Source organism: Drosophila subpulchrella, unplaced genomic scaffold (assembly GCF_014743375.2).
Source record: "Drosophila subpulchrella strain 33 F10 #4 breed RU33 unplaced genomic scaffold, RU_Dsub_v1.1 Primary Assembly Seq34, whole genome shotgun sequence".
Classification (NCBI taxonomy): Eukaryota; Metazoa; Arthropoda; class Insecta; order Diptera; family Drosophilidae; genus Drosophila; species Drosophila subpulchrella.
In genome coordinates, this window is record NW_023665571.1 from 816,069 (window position 1) to 836,352 (window position 20,284).

At 41.3% G+C, this 20,284-nt stretch overlaps 1 protein-coding gene across 1 annotated transcript in view; it reads left to right on the forward strand.

Annotated features, from left to right (window-relative positions):
* The window catches only part of LOC119559705, a 324,449-nt gene that overhangs the window by 153,665 nt on the left and 150,500 nt on the right, over nt 1-20,284 (forward strand). The gene's annotated exons all lie outside the window — the stretch shown is intronic.

The following is a 20,284-nucleotide window of genomic DNA, read 5'->3' on the forward strand; positions in this document are numbered from 1 at the left end:
AGGAGAGACTGATCGAGAGCAAGGAGTGGAAAGATTTTCGCTCCTCTCCGTGGCTAAATGGCGAAGTGGTGGAATCGTGGTTTGGTGGCGTCTTGCTGGGGTATAAATGGCGGCCCACTGGCGTCAGCCGCTCATAGCAAGTGAATTTTGAAGTGTGTTTACAAGTGGGTGAAAGTGGAAAAAGTTTGTGTGTTGACCCAATGCTAATTGGCACTTTTTTGCATCTTAGCATTTCAAATCAAATCCCGCGAGGAGTGTTTCAAGTCCCTTGCAACAGCAGTGGCTCTCAAAGGGTGGCGACCACAGGCAAGAGTCGCCGCAAATAAAACACGGCGCTTCTAAGCGCCAACCCCCAAAGAGAAAAGCACATACGCATTTTTTTGCTTAAAGCCAAGCGTCTTTTGGATCGGCCACAGCGGTAGCGTATCGTAGTTTTTCTTCAAGCAGCAGCGTTCTCCAGAGTAGCGCGCGATTTCTGAAATCCACCGAATCAATACCCAAGCGTGCTCAACATGACCAGCACCCAACATACCAAACATTAGCCAAGTTGGGAACGGTACCAGGCGCTCAGTAGCACCCACTGAAGATGACAATTGCTGATCATCATATTATATGTCTCACTAACTCAACGTCTCACCGACTCAACGGTACACATTTTGCAGTGTCAGCCGAGCCAACTACGCAAACTGGTACCGTAATCAAAACTCCCTGACCTAATCACTTTAGTATATAGCTTATTTCACTAGTGTTCCAAGTAATATATGTATAAGCATGTATCAAATAAAGAATAAATCAGTTATCAACGCAACGTTCTACTTCCTACCTCTGGGAATAGGGCTCGTAATACACTATCTCAACTAGCAGCTATACAGAAGTAAAGTTGGTCATGTAAGGCGAACAAAACAAACATAAAAGATTACGTAACAAAAAAAAGTTATGCGCGAGGCTTTTTAGGTAGGCGATATTTTCTTGATGTTTTCACAGATGCGGCAGCCTCTTTGGAAACGCTTTCATCGGAGGATGCGGCAACAAACAATTCGTGAGTAAAATTTTTATTTAATTTAAAAATCAAAACACGAGCGGCGAAATATTCGAAAAACTCCCTGCAAGGCAATTAGAGCGCACCGACGCAATGAAACGCGAGAACTAAATGCAAAGAGAGATAAGAACGTAGTCGCCCGCTAGCATCCCTCCCTTTTCCACTTACCAACACATGGGCGCACAAGCAGCGGCGTCAGAGTTCGCTAGCGGTCGCGCATGCGCGCCTGTTATTTCATCCCGTCCGTTGCCGATGACTTTTTATGTTTGTAAGTTTTCGTTCTAGCAGATCCACAAATGCTTTTGCTTGTTTTGGTTTAATAATTACTTTTATAAAAGGTGAGTTCCAAAGTAAACAGGACTTTAAAAAAAAAGACAGAACAAATAGTTTTTTCGGCAAAATCAATTTATTTTATTCAAAATAGTCTCCTTCTGCTTTAATACAGCGTTTTGCACGGTCCAAAAGCATGTAAAACGAGTGTTTTAGCTCGTTGCCCGGTATGGCCGCCAGTATGCCGGTGCAAACCTTTTGAATGGCCTCTACGTCTGCATAACGCTTTCCTTCCATCGTCAAATGCATTTTTCCGAAAAGGTAGAAGTCGCACGGAGCCATATCAGGTGAATACGGGGAGTGGTTGACGGTTAAAATGTAATTTTTGGTCAAATAGTCGGACACAAGCGTCGATCGATGAGACGGCGCATTATCGTGCAACAAACGCCAACTTCCATCGTCGCGATATTCGGGCCGAACACGTCGAATACTCCAAGGTAGAATACCGCATTAACGTTTTGGCCGGGTGGAACAAATTTTTTGTGGACAATACCCTTGGAATCATAAAAACAAATCAGCATTGTCTTCACTTTTGACTTCTCCAGGCGCGATTTTTTGGGTTTCGGCTCGTCCGGCGCCTTCCATTCAGCACTCTGGCGTTTCGTTTCGGAATCATATTGAAAACACCACGTTTCGTCACCAGTCACAATCTTGTAAAGGAAGTTCTGGTCTTTTTTTGCCTCTTTAATGATGTCCTTCGAATGTTGAATTCTGAGCAATTTTTGGACGTCAGTCAATTTGTGCGGAACAAACCGTGCACACACCTTTTGTAAGCCCAAATGTTCGGTATAAATGCGATATATCGATGTTTTGGAGATGTTCAATTCTATTTCCATGAATTTCAATGATGATTTCGGCTGGATTTTTATGTATTCACGCACAGTTTCGATGGAATTTTCGGTGATCACGGATTTCGGTTGGCCCACATGTTCATCGTCATTTATGTCCTCACGACCACTTTGAAAACGTTGAAACCACTCGTGCACTCTGCTACGGGATAGGCAATCATCGCCATAAACTTGTTTCACTCTAACGCCCACAAGCCGCCCACGACTGTGGCTCCTACAGTTTTGATGCCAGATAGAAAATTTTAACTGAAATGTATTAGTCTTGTCAATACCTATCGATTGACCCAAAAAAAATTTTGCCACGCCCACTCTAACGCCCACAAACCTCCCAAGAAAAAAAGCTATGACGTCAGAGCCAGACAATGCGAAATGTTTTTACGCGTGTATGTGTGTGTATGTATATAGTTGCCGGCCGAACTTAGCGGCAAAGAAAAAAGCATTGCCGGCGCTCAGAGAGAGCAAAGTGCGCGGCTAACTTATTATATTGAACAAGGAAGAACGCTATAGTCGAGTACCTCGACTATCAGATACCCGTTACTCAGCTAAAGGGATCAAAGGAAAATGGAGATATGCAAGCAGCAGAGCGAGATTGAAATGCGCCACCTACCGGCGGTAGACAGATTTAAGCGTTGTGGGCGTTAGAGTGGGCGTGGCAAAGTTTTTCTTGGATCAATCGATAGGTACTGACAAGACCAATACATTTCTGTTAAAATTTTTTATCTAGCATGAAAATTGTGGGCGCCACAGGCTTGGGCGGTTTGTGGGCGTTAGAGTCGGCGTGGCATATTCGCGTGACAAACTTGCGCTGCGCTCAAGCCTACGGAATCTAAAACTGAAATCCCATTTCTCTATCTTTGATATTTTCCGAGATATCCGCGATCATAATTACGATTTTTTGAAGTTTGTGGGCGGTTTGTGGGCGTTCAAGTGGGCGTGGCAAACTTTTTTTGGGTCAATCGATAGGTATTGATGAGAACAATACATTTCAGTTAAAATTTTTATTCTAGCGTGAAAACTGTAGGAGCCACAGTTTTGGGCGGTTTGTGGGCGTTAGAGTGGGCGTGGTACTCTGCTGAAACAAACTTGCGCTGCGTAAGAAGCTCAGGAAGCTGCACGCCTAATCTCAATAGCCCAGCTCATAGTTTCCAAGATCTCAGCGTTCATCCGGACGGACAGACAGACGGACAGTCGGACAGACGGACAGACAGACATGGCTAGATCGACTCGGCTAGTGATCCTGATCAAGAATATATATACTTTATGGGGTCGGAAACGCTTCCTTCTGCCTGTTACATACTTTCCGACGAATCTAGTATACCCTTTTACTCTAAGAGTAACGGGTATAATAATGAATTTTTCACGCCACCCTAACGCCCACAACGCTCAAATCTGTCTTCCGCCGGTAGGTGGCGCATTTAAATCTCGCTTTGCTGCTTGCATATCTCCATTTCCCTTTGGATCCTTAAGCTGAGTAACGGTTTTATGATAGTCGAGGTACTCGACTATAGCGTTGTCCCTTGTTTTAACATATAACCTCCTACTTTTCGAAATAACATTTTTTAATTAGTATTGAATTTCGAATTTAATTTTATCAAAAGGGGACGACTATATTATACAGCTGCTATAGGAACGATCGGAAAATTGGTGGGAAAATAATATGAAACAAATTATAGCTTCTGTGTTTATACCCGTTACTCGTAGAGTAAAAGGGTATACTAGATTCGTCGGAAAGTATGTAACAGGCAGAAGGAAGCGTTTCCGACCCCATAAAGTATATATATTCTTGATCAGGATCACTAGCCGAGTCGATCTAGCCATGTCCGTCTGTCCGTCTGTCCGGATGAACGCTGAGATCTTGGAAACTATGAGAGCTAGGCTATTGAGATTTGGCGTGCAGATTCCTGAGCTTCTTACGCAGCGCAAGTTTGTTCCAGTAGAGTGCCACGCCCACTTTTACGCCCACAAGCCGCCCAAAACTGTGGCTCCTACAGTTTTGATGCTAGAATAAAAATTTTAACTGAAATGTATTTTTCTCATCAATACCTATCGTATGACCCACTAAAAAGTTTGCACCCGCCCACTTTATCGCCCACAAACCGCCCCCAAACTTCAAAAAATCGTAAATATGAACGTGGATATCTCGGAAAATATCAAAGATAGAGAATCGGGATTTCAGATTTTGATTCCATAGCTTTGTACGCAGCGCAATTTTGTTACGCGAATATGCCATGCCCACTTTAACGCCCACACACCGCCCAAGCCCGTGGCGCCCACAATTTTCATGCTAGATACAAAATTTTAACTGAACTGTATTGGTCTCGTCAATACCTATCAATTGACTTAAAAAAAAATTTGCCAAGCCCACCCTAACGCCCATAACGCTAAAATCTGTCTACCGCCGGTAGGTGGCGCATTTCAGTCTTGCATTGCTGCTTGCTTATCTCCATTTCCCTTTGGTCCCTTTAGCTGAGTAACGGGTATCTGATAGTCGAGGCACTCGACTATAGCGTACTTTCTTGTTTTTTTATTATATTATTTTTTGTATTTTTACGAATTTCGGATTAAATTTAATAAAAAGCGGACGACTCTAACATATAGCTTTAAAAGAAACGGTCAGAGAAATAATGAAATAATTCCACTGGTCGGCATATGTATTTTAACAAAACAAAAGTTAAGTATACTCATTACTTGAATTTTCTTCTTGTAAACTATAGGCATCAATGGAAAGGTAATTTAAATGCCGTTTGAATAATACAATACATTTCTTAACCCATTCAGTATTTATTGAAAAGGAAGAATTTGTGTAAATCAACTTAAAAATTTTTTTAAAGCTTTTTTCCTCGACTTGAAAACTTAAATTTGTTGTTGCAAAAAGTTTCTTCAAACAAAAATAATAGTAACTGCAAAAAGAATTTTATAAATCATTTTTCTTATATTTTTTATGATTTTTTGAAAATGCTTAAAAACATTCATTTGAGCCATATTTTTCACTTTTCCATACAAATTTTTTCCGACATTGTCACCTTCAAAAAATCATAAAAAATATAAGCAAAATGATTTTTGGTAAATTCTTGTTGCAGTTACTATTATTTTTGCTTGAAGAAACTTTTTGCCACAAAAAATTTAAGTTTTCAAGTCGAGGAAAAAAGTTTAAAAGTAGATGTTTACACAAATTCGTTCTTTTCAATAAGTACTGAATGGGTTAAGAAATGTATTGTATCATTCAAACGGCATTTAAATTACCTTTCCATTGATGCCAAAGTTTACAAGAAGTAAGTTCAAATTATGAGTATATTTAACTTTTGTTTTGTCAAAATACTTATGCCGACCACTGTATTGGGATGTAGAATATTATAACTTATCAGCATTACGAATTTCATTTTACACAAATATCACTGAAGCTAGCAACAATCCATAATAATGTAACATGGTGTTACTAACATTGATTATTTCTTATAACTGCAAGGGTATACAAACTTCGGCTTGCCGAAGCTAACTTCCTTTTTTGTTGAGTTTGCGATTTGCGAATGCAATCTAGGGCTCAATTAAAATTTTAAAATATTGTTCAATTAAATGTTTTTTTGTATTTTTTTATTATTTAACGTCCTGTTTAGGCTCTAAGATTTATTTGTTCATGTGTTTTAATATTTTTATGTTTAATGTTTTATTTTTATGTTAGGCAATAAATTATAATGATTTGCTAAAAGATTTCGAAGTTGAGCTCGGGCTGGGGCAGCACAGGTAGAAATGTGGAAAGGGGCCGTGGGAAGAGGTTTTCCCCAGGAAATAACGGCCACAGGTAGGGTGGGCAATTGACTACAGTGTGTTTGTTTAAAAATTGAGGTGTCAGTTCGTATTTTTTTTATCTCCGGTTGTAGTTGTGTCTTGCAATGCATGTATATGTGTATCTGTGAGGCAAATTTAGTCGCAACACGCTACACCCAAAAAAAATTGTCATCAATATGCCATTATTTAGGTGTCAATGTGATACTATTGAGTGTCAAAAAATCTTTGATACGAAGAACATCAAATTGACCCTAATATAGGATCACTTTGCCACTTTAAAAAAGTTTTCCACAAAAAAGCTTTTTTGTCAGAAAAAAGCATATGCCGCTTGATAAAAAAATATAGGCGTAGCTCAGACTGCTAGCGCATTGTTTTTGATGCACGGGCCAGAGGGTTAGTGGTTCGAGTCCCGCTCATGACAAACTTTATTTTCTTTTTATTTAAAATCTGGAAACGTTTCAAATATAACTTTTTTATTACAATTGATAGAGAAATGTTAGATATTATTCTTAAAAATCGTACAGCATCGGCGCGCACTTGAACAGGGGACCTTTCGCACCAGAGACAGACACCTTACCCATTGGTCTATCGCACAACGTTTCCCGCAGATGCTTAGTTCAAATCCCATGATAACCGATAATTGAAACTCGAACAATCAAAAAAGCTTTAATCGGTATCGAAGTATCCACGGTTGTTGTCAAAATGACACTATTTAGGGTCAAATATGATTTTTCATACAATGTAGTATACTTTTGATACTTATTTAGGATCAAATTGATCCCAATAATTTGATCCTAGGTGTAGTGTCATTTTCACCCACACTTATCAAATTGACACTCGAATATTTTTTTTGGGTGCAGAAAAACTACCAGATTTCGCGAGTGAATTTTCGATGAAGGCCGTTAGCCGCGGCCCAAAGAATAAGATATTTAATCTTTGGCGGTGTTCGTGCAGAAGCGGTGGGGAATTTTAAAATTTTAAATGGAAGAAAAACCCCAAAAACTGTTAAAGGTCAGTGCTGATGAAAAAGGACGCCTAATCCAAGCTGTTGCCCCTTATTGTGGGACTTCTCCGACAGGAAGCAATACCACAACAGGGGCAAATCCGCAGAATAGTTGACGTGCTGGAGGAGATCCTCTAGAGAATCCCAGTGGGAAGGAACATGCCGAGTTGGACCTGGCTCTCTACATGGACATCCTGCCGAGCGTGTCCTCGCAAAGAAAGTAAGATCTGGCCAAAATAATTTGGTTGCGTTGTACTAATAGAAGGATCTTTTTAGCAGAACCAACAGTAATATGATCTCCGAAGTCCTCTCCATTAGGACTCCGTACACCATAACCACCAGCTACTTGGCAGCTTAGGCGGAGCTGGAGGACGCGGTGGCTTTTATAGGGAGGAGGAAAATAGGGCGCCCGCTAAGGAACAGTTGGAGAAGCCATGGCCAGGATGCTGGGCGACTTCCTGCAGCATCAGCGGATCAACCCCGTTCCCAATCCGGCTCCCACTTCCTCAAGGTCCAATATGCCCATTGGGACTCGGACCTGGACTGCGGTGGCGCGGGAAAGATGGCGAAGCATTCGTGGGACGTTAAGGAAGCTTTAAACTACAAATTTACATAAATAAAAACAATCGTTGAACATTCCATTTATTTTTATTTTACTTTCTTTGTGAACCAGCAGACTCCTCCTTTTTAAATTTCTCCAATTGATTTGATTTCCGTTTGGCAACAAGCCCAGCCGCTTGACAGTAAGACCATGCTACATGCATTGCGGGTGATCTTTAAATACTTCGGTCACACTACAAAGAATACGATTTTTCGACTAGTGAAACTCTTAGCCGATCTGAGTACTAGGCTTTATTTATTAATTCATTTAACTCACTATCAAAATTACGAACTGTTCTTTCTTCAACTATTTATACCCGTTACTCGTAGAGTAAAAGGGTATACTAGATTCGTCGGAAAGTATGTAACAGGCAGAAGGAAGCGTTTCCGACCCCAGAAAATATATATATTCTTCATCAGGATCACTAGCCGAGTCGATCTAGCCATGTCCGTCTGTCAGTCTGTCCGGATGAACGCTGTGATCTCGGAAACTATAAGAGCTAGGCTACTGAGATTTGGCGTGCAGATTTCTGAGCTTCTTACGCAGCGCAAGTTTGTTTCAGTAGAGTGCCACGCCCACTCCAACGCCCACAAGCCGCCCAAAACTGTGGCTCCTACAGTTTTGATGCTAGAGAAAAAATTTTAACTGAAATGTGTTGCTCTCGTCAATACCTATCGATTGACCCAAAAAAGTTTGCCACGCCCACTTGAACGCCCACAAACTTCAAAAAATCGTAAATTTGAACGTGGATATCTCGGAAACTATCAAGGATAGAGAATTGGAATTTTAGATTAAGATTTCGTAGCCTTGTGCGCAACGCATGTTTGTTATGCGATAATGCCACGCCCACTCTAACGCCCACAAACCGCCCAAGCCTGTGGCGCCCACAATTTTCATGCTAGATACAAAATTTTAACTGAAATGTATTGGTCTCGTCAATACCTATCGATTGATTCAAAAAAATTTGCCTTGCCCACTCTAACGCCCATAACGCTTAAATCTGTCTACAGCCGGTAGGTGGCGCATTTCAATCTCGCTTTGCTGCTTGCATATCTCCATTTCCCTTTGGTCCCTTTAGCTGTGTAACGGTATCTAATATTCGAGGTACTCGACTATAGCGTTCTTCTTTGTTTTTTTTCAAGTGTGACTAAAGACTTATTGGAATTCAGCATATGAAATTCTCGAATTTTGTATTTGACCATAAGCATCTTTAGGTCCAACATTTAAATTGCCTGGAATTTCTGTCGAAAACTCCCGAGCTTTTCACAGTACCTATCAAATCCAACTGCAAGATACGCTTCGTGAAATTTGGTTCTATGTTCCAGAACTGGGTTTTACCAAAGATAATATAAGCTACAAGATGAGTAACAGCCATACAACGGAATGTACGGCAACATTTTTGGTGTGGATTTTCGATGTGGATTTTCGATCTTGCTTGTGTGCGTTGTCCGTGTAAATCTCTTTGGTTGTGTTGGTGTATCATTATGTGCCCTTCAGTTCCAAAAAAAAAGTTTCACTTGTGAATCGCCTTGGGAATCACCTGGGACATGTCCTCGTGCACAAGTGAAGAACAAGTGACGCTCCATATAGAAAATGAGTTTTCAATTATAAAAATATAGAATTTAAAATACATACATATTTAATTTCATTTTAATTCATTTTAATTATATGGTATTATTTAGATTTTCAAAAATTGTACAATTATTGTTTCTGTTTTTTTTGCTTCGTAAGCTTATTTTTAACGTTAGTCATCGCCGTTCTTAAACCTTTGTCCGGGTCCTCTGAATCCTTGGCCAACGCTCCTGAAAAAACATATATTTAAAAAATGCGTTTTATTTGTTTAATTGTATATTTACCTTTTATAGCTGTGTTTAACCCTTTGCAGGATTTTTATTGGCACAAAACATTTCGTCATCCACTTTCGGCTAACGGAACCCATTGAATACCTTCAAAATATACGTACTTTAAGCTAAGATCAATGCACAACATCTTAAACTTAACGTAGCACTTACCTGACTTTATTATATTAACTTAAAGAGACGATTAAAGTAACTCTGCTGCGCACAATTAAAATGGATGCTTCCCTTTCAATCACTCAAAAAGAATGCACCAAGTCTTCTTCTCACCCCTTTACTCGATTTCCTTTGTTTTCTCTTCGCTGTTGGCGCGTGCCACTGCACTTATACCCTTTCTAAGGCGAAATATATCCGACTATATAATTTGAACTTCTTCAGTAAAAAATACAATACAAATTTTTTAAAAATGTTAATACTAATACTACTAATGTTTTAAATATTGAAATCAATTTTAACGGAATAATTTTCTATAATTACACTAAAAAAATATATTGTAATAAAAATGTATAATAAGTAAACATAACATTATAAGTAAATCCAAATTACTTAATTTTACTATAATCAAATAATTTACTTTTATAAAACAATATAAGTTGTATATTTTCGATACACAATAATGCTCCTAAAATATTAGGGCATTCACATGTCGCTGCTCCTCGAAAATTTTTCCGCCGAAATATTAGTCGCTAGCCGAACATAACGGAGCGACGCAAAAAAAAATAACGGACCGGCCGAAATTTGTCTCTGCGAGCGCGGAGTGCAGGCAGATTATAAGACAAGAAAGAGAGGGAAATATCCGAATAGCTGCCTCTCTTTGTTGCACGATCGTTTTCGTGGGCAGTCTTCTACGCTGCGCCGACTTCTCTGCTGACGTCAACAGCGGCACAGCGTTTTAGGCACAAAAAAAAAAAAAAAGCTTTTTGCCTTGAGCCATGTCACCGCGTCCCTACTGCAGAACTGAAGGGTGTGGTCTGCTGCAATAAGGGCTCAATTTCGCATTTCACTAACGTGAGGTGTCAATGGCCTGTAGGCCAGGGGTCACGTCGCACAACCGCCTGAATTGCAGGTCGGAGTTCAACTCCGACTGGGAACAACTTTTTTTTTTATGCAATCGGTCTTTTTTTTAACAATTAATGAAAATGATGAGTGTTGTTCACATAAAATGCTAATGTTAAATAAATTAATTAGACTTTTGCTGTACAAACATTGTAAGTGGCTAGACTCCCCAGACAAATGTAAAAATAGCAATAAGCTAAATATACTTCGTCATAAATAAATAAATATCTGGGGATCTTTGAACAGTAAAGCTTTAATCTATTTATCGGAAATTTGCATTTTATATGGTAAGCACTCACCATATTCAAAAAATATAATGAAAAATCGTTTTCTCGAGTACACATTACGCTTTTATTCATATTAAATTATGTTCATGTTTTTGTTGTTATTAGATATTTTTTTAAAACCTTTGATATGTAATTTACACAACAAAAAATATATCTATAGGAGCGATTAATTCCTAAAGTCCCAATTGGTACATCTAAAAAAAATTTCAACTATAAAACATAATTTTAAATAATAAAAAAACTAAAAACAAACTAAAAAAATAAAAAATTTATCAAAAATATTATTAAAAATAAATAGTCAAAAGAGTACAGCTAAAAAAATATTAATATAAAAAAAAATATAACAAAAATTAAGTTGAATCCAGCCTCAGAGTGGACTCGAACATGGAACTCAATTTCATTATTCACGGGTCACTAACATACGCAGAGCGCCACAGCCCGCTTATAAACTTCATGAGCAATGCGTCTTTTAGATCGATTCCTTTTCGTCAACATAATTCGAGAATCGGCAATTGAGACAAAAATTGAATTTTGACTTTTTCACAGCGCGGAGTGTCGTGACCGAGATACCAAGAGAGAGGGAGAGAGAAGGAAGCAAAGCAACGGCATTCTAAAAATAGATTCCCATACGTATGAAGCTTGCTTTGCAAAAATTAGGCCGCCTGTGTACATTTTCTTACTCCTCGTTACGCATCTTGGTATTGTATGGTCTTTGGAAGAACGCTATAGTCGAGTACCTCGACTATCAGATACCCGTTACTCAGCTAAAGGGACCAAAGGGAAATGGAGATATACAAGCAGCAAAGCGAAATTGAGATGCGCCACCTACCGGCGGTAGACAGATTTAAGCGTTATGGGCGTTAAAGTGGGCATGGCAAACTTTTGGGCCAATCGATAGGTATTGACGAGACCAATACAGTTCAGTTAAAATTTTGTATTTAGCATGAAAATTGTGGGCGCCACAGGTTAGCGGGATACTTAGTCGATTGCCGAAGGCCGAATTCATAACCAGTCTCGATTTGAAAGACGCTTATTCCCAGGTTCCCTTGGAGGTAGATTCGAGGGACAAGACAGCTTTTACGGTGCCAGGTCGACCGACAATGGCTCAAAGTCATGCCATTTGGGCTTTGTAACGCCACGCAAACCATGTCCAGACTAATGGACAAGGTTATACCCCCTCAGCTGCATAACGAAGTGTTTGTTTACTTAGATGATTTGCTAATTGTCTCAGACACTTTGAAAATGCATCTCGAGGTTTTACGTGAGGTAGCGTTTCACATAAAGCGAGCTGGACTTAGGATTTACATCGGAAAAAGTAAGTTTTGTTCCAAAAGGGTGAAATACCTGGGGCATATAGTGGGAGATGGCGGAATCCAAATGGATCCAGAGAAGATAGCCGCCATTACTGAGTTTCCCGTGACCAGGACTCTCAGGTCTTTGAGGTACTTCTGAGGACTATGCGGATGGTATCGGAAGTTAATAGGCAACTTTGGGGCATTGACAGCTCCGCTGACGGATCTGCTTACTTCAAAGCGAAAATTTGCGTTGACGGAACACGCATTAAAAGCTTTTGAGGACTTGAAGACAAGGTTAACCGAAACAAATATCCTTAAAAGTGCTGATCTCTCAAAACCATTTTCCATACATTGCGATGTCAGCAAAACAGGAGTTGGAGGGGTCTTGGTTCAGCTGTCTGATGAAGGAGATGAATGTCCCATCGCTTTTGTTGCCAATAAACTAAACAAGGCCAGACAAAATTACTCAGTAACGGAACAGGAGTGTTTAGCAGTTATAGTATGTTTAAAAAAATTTCGGGCCTATGTCGAAGGACACGATTTTACCATAATTACGAACCACACCTCGTTGAAATGGTTAATGTCTCAGACAGATTTAAGCTCGAGGTTGGCAAGATGGGCGTTAAAGTTGCAGAGCTACTCTTTCAAGATTGAACACAGGCGTGGAAAGTTGATTGTAGTCCCGGACGTCCTTTCTAGGGTACATGAGATAGACGTAGACGAGCTTAACTGCTTGGACGAAAGGCTAGTTGATGTGGAATCTAGGCATTTTAATTCTCCCGAATATTTGGACTTGATTGCACAAGTTGAAGACTGCAAGGATAGGTTTCAGGATGTAAAAGAGCAGGATGGTAGGGTCTATAGACGAGCCAAGCACGGAGTGGGCGAACCGGTCCATAATAAGTACAACTGGAAGCTGTGAATTCCAAAAGAGTTAGTGGCTGAGAACCTTAGAAAAGAGCATGATGACCCTTTGGCAGCTCATGGGGGAAAAAACAATTGAGCGGACTCGGCAGTTCTATTTCTGGACAGGTCTAGATCCGGACGTTAAGAAATATGTGAGCTCTTGTGAAACATGCAGGGCTTCTAAAGCACCCAATTATCCGCTATGACCCCCACTAGCTAAACCGTCAGAATCAGAACGATTTTTCCAGAAGCTATATATAGATTTCCTGGGATCTTGACCTTGATCTCGAAATGGAGACATTGGCATATTTGAAGTCCTTGATCATCTGTCCAAATTTGTGTTTTTGTAACCTGCGAAGAATATAACTGCGGAAGTGGTTGTAAAATATCTGGAGACAGAGTTGGCGTTCCGGAGGTTATAATCTCGGACAATGGCTCTCAGTTTCGGTCACAAACATTTAAGGAACTTTTAGATGAATATAATGTCACTCACTCTTTTACGGCAGTTCATGCTCCGCAAGGGAATTCTGCATGTTAAGGGAGAATAGAAGGATTGGGACAAGTATTTGTCACATATATGGTGCGCTTTGAGATCAGCAGTACATTCCAGTGTAGGGACCAGTCCGTACTATATGGCTTTGGGCAGCAAGTGATTACATCGGAAACCACTTACACGCTTCTAAGGAAGTTGGATTCATTAGAAGATCGTTCTTTAAACCTAATTCAAAAGGACTCTCTTGAAATAGTTCTCAGTCGAGCCGGAGAAATTATGCAACAACAGTACGAGAATAATGAGCGGCAATATAATCTAAGGGTTTGAGAAGTGAACTTTGTCGAAGGTCAATAAGTTTTCCGAAGGAATTTTTTTGCTCAAAGCCAAGCGTCTTTTGGATCGGCCACAGCGGCAGCGGCAAGGCCGTATCGTAGATTTTCCCCAAGCAGCAGCGTTCTCCAAAGGATCTCTGAAATCCACCGAATCATTATTCCCGCCCCACCACATAAAGAATATCAATATACTTCTAGTTAGTTAAGTTAACTTCCTTTTTATTATTATTTTTATTTAAACCTAAGTCCAACAAACTTTAAGCAAACACAAAAGAACAGTCGGTCATGTAAGGCGAACAAATCAAACATAAAAGATTACGTAACAAAAAAAAGTTATGCGCGAGGCTTGTTAGGCAGGCGATATTTTCTTGATGTTTTCACAGATGCGGCAGCTCTTTGGAAGCGCTTTTACGCAAACTAGTCTCTCAGTTTTAAAACTATCGGTAGGTATAAGTGCAGGTAGTATATAAGACGGAACCAGCCGGATCAGACTACTATATCTTATAGTTTTATTATATTTTTAATATATCTTTGGTGTTTTTTTAACATATTACCTCCTACTTTTCGAAATAACATTTTTTAATTAGTTTTGAATTTCGAATTTAATTTTATCAAAATTGCACGACTATATCATACAGCTGCTACAGGAACGATCGGAAAATTGGTGGAAAATAATATGAAACAAATTATAGCTTCGGTGTTTTTTAATTATATTATTTCTTGTATTTTTACGAATTTCGGATTAAATTTCATAAAATCGGACGACTCTAACATATAGTGTTACGTACGCCCTCCCCCATACCAAGATTAACCCCGGCAAAACAACTGCCATTAGTTGAGGGTAGGGGCCGTAATGACTAACCACACTGCGATTAATAAAGGCAAAACAGCAAAAAAAATTCGACAACTCATGGGTGTCGCGTGGCCAGAACAACGACCACGATCGACCTGCTCGTAACCGTACTCCAGTAAGGTGGCAAAGTGCACCAGCCGGCCATTGACTCCTAAAATAGGGGAAATGGAGAAACAGTACCCCTAGGTGGGAACACATAGTTAATTCATCCAATATGGGGGGCTAGCGAAGGCTCTAGTCCGGTATAAAAGACCCCAGCCAAATGGAGAAGAGGACAGAAATTGTTCTGATCTCTCCCTGACGGTGGTCTAGAAGTACAACTCTCATCGACGCAGACCACGACTGAAAGAAGACTGGTGTCCAGAAGGATGTCTTGACGTTTCCCTAGGATCAACTTCACCCAGGAGAAAGTCCCAATAACCGTTCCTGCGATCGCCCACAATCTGGAGGAAATCAACCAGCAAAATCCCGAAGGACGAAAATAACTAGTGAACCAAGTGAATGGCCCAAGGACCCCAAGATGGGTAGCAAAACGTCCAAAGTGGCTGGCAGCACCGCCAATGTGATTAACACCGTAGAGATCGTTGACCACCAAGATGATATTCAAGATGTCAACAAGACCATGAAGCTCATCGTTGGACTACTACTGGTTATAGTGATCCTTAAAGTGGTCAAGATGTACAAGCGCTCTGTTCAGAGACGCCGCGACCAACATCATGCCCTGGAGAAAGTGGTGACCCACATTGGAGCATAAGCCGAGCCAATACAGTGAAGTGAAACCACAAAAAGACAATAAAAGCAGCAAAAAGACAATAGAAACAATAAAATAATAATAAATAAATTGCACTCCAATATTATAAACAAAAAGTGCATCGCCAAAAAACAATCAAAAACAATTTGCGAGTACATGCATTTCTGAATGCAAGTGTAAACAGAATCCCCAATTACATACGCTGAACAAGAAATTGGAGCTGCACCGACCAGCCCAGCCCGAGCATTGGAACTGACGTGTGCCTCAGTGGAACTCTCATACAATGCATACATACATACATATCTATACAGCGATAGTGTTATTTTTTTTCTGTAACGTAATTTTTGTGTTTTGTTTTTGTAAACCGTCATCAAGTCTTGCACGTATATATATGTATAAACCAATTCTAAAATCTCCCAAAGCCCAGGATCCGCAGCGTCGAGATCTCATCGCCCAGGATTAAAAAGAGGGTAAGTTTGTCGGAACACGGTTCCTTTTCTTATACATACATATATATATCCGTGCGCCATGATTACATCAGAAGCTTTAGCAAAAACAATAGACACCGATCCACAATTTAACGTAAGAATTTTACAGTTGTTATCCAATGCCAAACTGCCAATAAAAGTGTTCATTGTTCTTTCCCGTCTGGACAAGAATTTGTTTTTGGGCAATGTTAATACTTTCCTAGTTAAGACAAAGAATTAATCTGTTAGGAATACATGTAATAATATATAATATCCACATATAATAATTGTTTCATATATATAATCGTTTAGATATACTTTTCATTTTATACCTTCTTTATACATAATAATTAAATGTTAATTTTTCAGCGGCGAGTATCAGCCTTGTAATCGTATGACAATTGCAAGAGCCCTCTGAGCGACGTTTGTAGTCGTGAATAGTCAGCATTTTGCTGATGTGTGCACCTTCACAGGTGGTCAAATCGAAACTCTCCACTAAAACAATAATTGTCAATTAATTTAACCCCCATATGAATTAGCCAATATTATGTTACTCAACATCGGCACACGCCGACCTAAATATTATCCAATAAATTTGTAATGTGAAAAAGTATTCGAAATCATGGTGTGCTAAGTCTTTATTAAAGGGGTGTGCTAACGCGAGAAGTGGAGTAGGTCAAGAACAATGACATAACTTTTGACGGACAACCTTGACAATTGGGGATCGTATTGCGCGGCCCGCGACGATCCATTGGCACACGAACGTGTGAAGGGGAGGGAATATGGCCAAAACACAGTCCGATCGTATTGCGATCAAGCTACAGCTAAGCTTGTGGGGCAGTGTGGACTGACGACTGACGAACTATACGAACTAATATTATTTTCCAGGCACTTTTATTATTTATTCTCGTTATGTTGGAGAGGAGAGAGGCTGACCAAGATCCCACGACCCGAATACGACGTAGCTTATGCCGGCAAATGGTGCCAGAATATCGGACGCCTCTTCCTCGGCCCAAGTCCCTGGCAGGACTCGGGCACAACGCTAGGATTTTTCATATTCCTTAAGGAATATTATTAGGGTCAACCATCTCGATGCCTGCGGTATCGGAGTGGATGCACCTAAGTATGGCACAGCTTTCATCTTTATTTGCCATGAGTAATTTGACTATTGTATAGAGCAGGGAACTTAAAGTATTTTAAATATGCGCATACTTATTTAGTTTGTCTTTCAACTATTAACTTTAAAGTCCCCAACTTCTGTGACTGTCAGTGTTGAGAGGCCACTCAATCAGAACTTTGTCGCAGAATAGAGGCCTGACTTTGAAATGTTTTTAACCTTAGAAATTCTCTGTTTTGTTCATGGACAAATTTACCAGAACTTCCTTAAACCAAGAACTATGAGTTATCCTTTTTATAATACTATACCTACAACTACGTGCTGAACGACTATTTGTTAAAATTAACGTAAATACAATTTATAGGTGCTTTCTGGCCGACGCCACACGACGTACTAGGCATTTGCCCGGTCTTTGAATTGGCTCGAGTCCAGAAAGAGCAGGAGCGCAGGCATTACGGTAACGCATTTAGCAGTTGCGGTGCGGGTCTGCTGTTCGTTTGTCGATCCAGGACAGAATGGGGGTGGGGGAACTGACAGGAAACGCAAAGCCGACGCCCTACAACGTACTAGGCATTTGTCCGGTCGTTTGCTTGGTTCGAGTCTTTGCTGTTTCCCTTGACATATTTGGGCGGTGGACGATTTTTAGTTTCTCTGGCCGACGCCCCACAACGTATTAGGCTAGTTGGTCAGGTCGTTTGCTTGGTTTGAGTCCAGAGAAATAGGAGACGGTTGTGGAGCCCAAGAATGATCGGTCAAACAACTTGTTTTCCGACGACTGGCGGGAGGGGGTTTTTTTGGACAGATTCCTTACCTAGACACAGCCATTCCGTTTGGAACATTTGGGATGTCTAGAAAAAGGGAAAGTATGGGCATGTTAGCTTAGCGGAACCGCGTTGTGTAGAAGCGGCTAACACCCCTAGTTAGGGAAATTTATTTTGTTTTTTTTTTGGGGCTTAAATATCGGACGGTTATAGACCGAAGAGAAACTTGAGAAGCAGAGAGAAGCACCCCCAGTTTATAAACATTTTTATTGTCAACTTATTCAGCATATACGTCGCTGACCGGGTGTTTTGAAAAGAATCACGTGAACCTTTTATACCAAAACGCAAAAACGTGAAGACAAATTTTAGTGCGTGTATTAATCCGCACAAAGTGACAATCTATAAAAAGAAAGCGGAGACCTTTAAAGAAGGTGCAATCATATAAATGAAGGGGGCCAAGAAGAAGGTCTTATTCCAATCCAGCACCGGAAGAGTGACCCGAGCAACAACGCGCGGAGACAACCACCAAGCCCGGAGTGCGAGCGCGCCAAGGCTAGGAGACTCATCTGAAAGAGAGCTGTGGGAGCTCGCACAGAATCAGCCAGGACAGGTAGATACCCTGTCCGAAGAAAACAATTTGGACCAATATACTGAAATGGAAGGAGCCGCCGGAGGGGAGAATATACCCCTAGGACCGCCGAAAGGAAGATCAAGTATGCTTCCCCAATTTCAGAGGCACGAGGAGGACAACTTAGAGGCTGCCGAGCGACGTGAACAAAGATTGATGGAGCTCTTAAGACAGAGCAACGACATGCAGCGTGGAATGAGTGCCCAGATAGAAGTACTGAAAGCACAGATAACAGAATTGCAATCTCCGACATCCAGGAGACCCGAACAGAAGGGTCTGCCTTCGCCGTCCCGAACTGTTCCGAATCCAACGGACAGCTTCTTGAGATACCAAGAGACTCCGCCTCTGGAACCGGTAACGCAGGACATGCTCAATAGCCAGATGCACCGGTTAAGAACACCCAGGCGGATAGACACCCCGTCCCACAGGCAGTCCAGAACACACGAGAGGGAGACGAGCCACCAACTGCATCCAGAGATCGATCGGAGCTCATCATTTCAGGGACCAAGACCGAAAGACGTCAGATTAGACAGATGGAACCTAAAGTTCGATGGAAGCGGTCGCGGCATGACAGTTGAAAGTTTCCTGTTCCGCGTAGACCGATTGCAAGAATTGTACGACCTCAGTCGCCTACAAGTCTTTCGTGAGTTCCATCTTCTGTTGGCAGGTGCAGCCACGAAATAGTATTGGCAGTTAATGGAGGACAAGGCCGAAGACTACAATTTTGACTACTACTCATTGACCCAAGAAATGAGACGGGCATTTTCCACTACCGGGAGTGACCTTATGAAAGTCAAGGAACTGATGGAAAGGAAGCAAGGGCCACACGAAACCTTTAGCGATTATGTCTCGGATATGCATAACTTGCATTTCAAGCTCAAGCACAAAATAGCTGAAGATGAATTCGTTGAGCTCTTAAAGGACAACATGAACTCCCAGATGGGGGGATTGCTACTAACATCCCCAATAACCTCATTAGCGGAGCTCAAAAGAGAAGGTCTCAGAGTGGATCGCTGGTTGAGAAATACTGGAAGAAACCTGCGCAGCCGAGCTGCAGTCAACGAAATAGAGGAATTCCAGGCACTGGAGGACTTGCCGGACGCGGTCACGGTAGAGGAATTCAACCGGCAGCGGAAAGATACGCGAGGGCGTTACGAGGATGGACAAGGATGCCGAGGCCCATTACACGCGCTGGTGTGTTACAAGTGTGGCAAAGGAGCAGACTTCTACAGGAAGCATCCTTCGAAGGAAGAATCCTGCCCGATCAAATTCCACGATGCCACTTGCAGGTTCTGCGAGAAAGTCGGGACGGATGCAGATGCTAACCAAGCGGCTTTTGCGCGGAGTCCGTCAGGCAAGACCGGGATAGCCGGGCGGACCAGGACCAACCCTTTCCGGTAAAAACACCGAAGCCCAACCAAATCTCCCCCCATAAGAGCCTAGAAGAACGAGAGAGGGAGTACGAACTTGCTCGTGAACGTATCTTCAATGGCTCGGAAGATGCAGACAGCGAGACACGAACAACACGGAAAATACTTAAATTATATGATGCCCGAGCAGACTATCGCCGGCTCAAGCAAAAAGTGGTGGACACGGTGGTGAGCGTGCAAAACGACAACCGTTTCTTTGCCAAAACGAAGGTCGATGGAGAAGAGATACTCGCGTTATTGGACACAGGCGCCAGTGCGAACTGTATTGGCAGAGGAGCACACGCTTTCTTGGAATACCGGACGCGGCCGATAAGAAAGCTAAGCGAAGAATGCGTACGCACAGCAAGCGGTGGTGAGACCCAAGTAACCGGAGCCATAACGTTACCTGTGGAATGGGAAGGAGAAACCAAGGACCTAGAGTTTTTGATAGTGCCAGGTCTGACAC